A 2,700-nucleotide genomic window follows, 5' to 3' on the forward strand; every position below is an offset into this window, starting at 1 on the left:
CCGGATCCGAGCGGGCAATTTTCAAATAGCCAATGTGATGCTGACATTATTGGAGCTGCGTGGGTATTTCACAGGTGCTCCCACTCAGAATGTGTACAAACATCTCAAGGGGTTCGTGGATACCTGTTGGGGTAGCAAGCAAACCAATGTGTCCGAAGATGCACTTCGATTGAGGCTTTTCCCATTTTCACTTAGGAGGAAAGCACTGGATTGGCTTGAGCGACTTCCCAACCATTCCATCACAACTTGGGATGAGTTGGCGGATAAGTTCATTGCCAAATTTTTCTCACCGGGACACATGGCAGCACTAAGGGATGAGATCTTAGCCTTCAAGCAGGAGCCTACTGAACCATTGCACGAGATTTGGGAGCGATACAGAACTATGGTGAAGGAATGCCCCAATAATGATGACAGAGGCAATGATACAACAGACCTTCTATCGGGGCATCGATATAACGAATCAGTGCATAGTGAATCAATTGGCCGGGGGAACTTTCATGAAGCTGCCTTATGATGAAGCTTGTGATATTCTTGATGAAATGGCTGACACATCCTCCGCTTGGAAAAGTAGAGCCAATATGCCGCAGGGTGACCCCACGATCACTCATTTGCATAAAGAACTACATGACCATGGTCAGGCTATAGCAGAACTTACAATAACAATGAACCAACTAGCAAAGGCACAGTTGCAACAAGTTCAGAATCCTCGCCAAGTAAATGCCATGGAGGGTGTTAACATGCTTGTGAACAATAGAAGACAGAGAGGTCAACAGAACCAAGGGAATTCGGATCAATTTGACAATGATTGTGGTGGATTCCAAGATGATTGTTATGATGGGCAGAACAAAGAGGTGCAATATGTGAATAATTACCGAGGCCAAAGAGGAAATTCTTCCAACCAACAACAACAATGGCGATCCCAGGGCAATTGGGGTAACCAACAACAAGGCAACAATAACTGGAACAATCAACAACAAGGGAACAACAATTGGGGAAATCAAAATAACAACCGGAACAATCAGAGAAACTGGGGCAGCAACAATTGGGGTGGAAACAACAACAACCAGGGTGGATGGAACAATACTAAGGAAATCAGGGGCAAGGCTTTCAAAGGCCCCCAATGTACCAGCAACCGAGCAACCCACCACCTTTTCCATCCCAGGGTCCTAGTACATCCAACAATGAAATGGGTAGAATTGAAATGATGTTCGAACAGATGATGAAAAAGAATACGGACTCCGATGCGCAACAGGCTTCTCATAATACTTCAATTAGGAATTTGGAGGTCCAGCTAGGACAAATCTCTCAGTCTTTAAATACACGCCCTAAGGGTGCTCTACCAAGTGATACGGTAGTGAACCCAAAGGGAGGGAACAATCATGTTATGGCTGTGACCACTAGGAGTGGACGAGGCGGTGATGTGAATGCCTCCAAACAAAAGCAAGTTTTGGGTGATGAAGTTGAGTTGCAAGAAGATGAAGTTCCTTTGGTGGTTGAGAATGTGGTTAATGAAAATGTGAATGAAGAAGTGGGGATCAATATTCAAGATGCCGAGGTGGAAACACAAAGTGACGTGAACCCGTCTAGGGAGCACGTAATTGACATGCCGGAGCCGGTTGTGCCAAAAGCCAAGGCACCCTTGCCTAGGCCACCTCCCTCTTATCCTTAGAGGCTAGCCAAGCAGAAAAATGAGAATCAATTCAAAAAGTTCATTGACATGATGAAGAGCTTATCCATTAATGTTCCTTTGGTAGAGGCTTTAGAGCAGATGCCTGGCTATGCTAAATTCATGAAAGATTTGGTGACAAAGAAAAGATCCATGGACTGTGAAACTATCAAGATGACCCACCAAGTTAGTGCTATAGTACATTCAATGGCTCCGAAATTAGAGGATCCCCGGTGCGTTTTCACTATCCCCGTNTTGTTAGGACCGAAAATGTCAGGTGTTATGTGGAAGTTAGAAAAAGCAAATCTTCAACGACGATAAACGACACAACAAAAGAGAAATCTACCAAAAGAGACACAAACATTTAACGTGGTTCGGTCAACTGACCTACGTCCACGGCGGAGATGAGCAATCCACTATAATAAAAAGAGAGTACAAAATATCGAGAGAACAACCTCACGAAGAAGCAAAAACAAGTGACACACTAACACTTGTCCTGTAAAGTTCTCCCCCTGAACACGACTCTCAAACCCCATATGGCTACATTGTGAATGCTACTGAATGAGAAGGAAATGATCCTCAATTTATAGAAGTCCAAACCTTTTCCTACAAGAAAAAGGAGCCAAATATAGGAGATTTGTAATTTCCTTCTACAAGAAGGAAAATCCATTTAAGGTAAACATATTGCCCTTTCCTTCAACAAATAGGAAAACCAAATATGGTAAGAAAATTATGGCAAACACCTAACAATTCTCCCTATTGGCCTGATTTTTCTGAAAAAATAAATTTGATCCACCTTCTTCACATATCCTTCAACAGGGTCGCATCTCCAAATCTCCACCACAAAGTTTGTCTCAACGTGCGTAGCACACCGGTCAAATTTCTCAGACAAAAATTACGATTATCGTCAAATATGTCGTGGCTAGAACTGAACCCGCCAAAATGAACCTGTTTTGAACCTCGTTCTGATACCACTTGTTATGTCGAAGAAGAGGCAAACCCGAAAATAAAGAAGATAAAGAACACCAAATTTT

This window comes from Nicotiana attenuata, unplaced genomic scaffold (assembly GCF_001879085.1).
Source record: "Nicotiana attenuata strain UT unplaced genomic scaffold, NIATTr2, whole genome shotgun sequence".
Classification (NCBI taxonomy): domain Eukaryota; kingdom Viridiplantae; phylum Streptophyta; class Magnoliopsida; order Solanales; family Solanaceae; genus Nicotiana; species Nicotiana attenuata.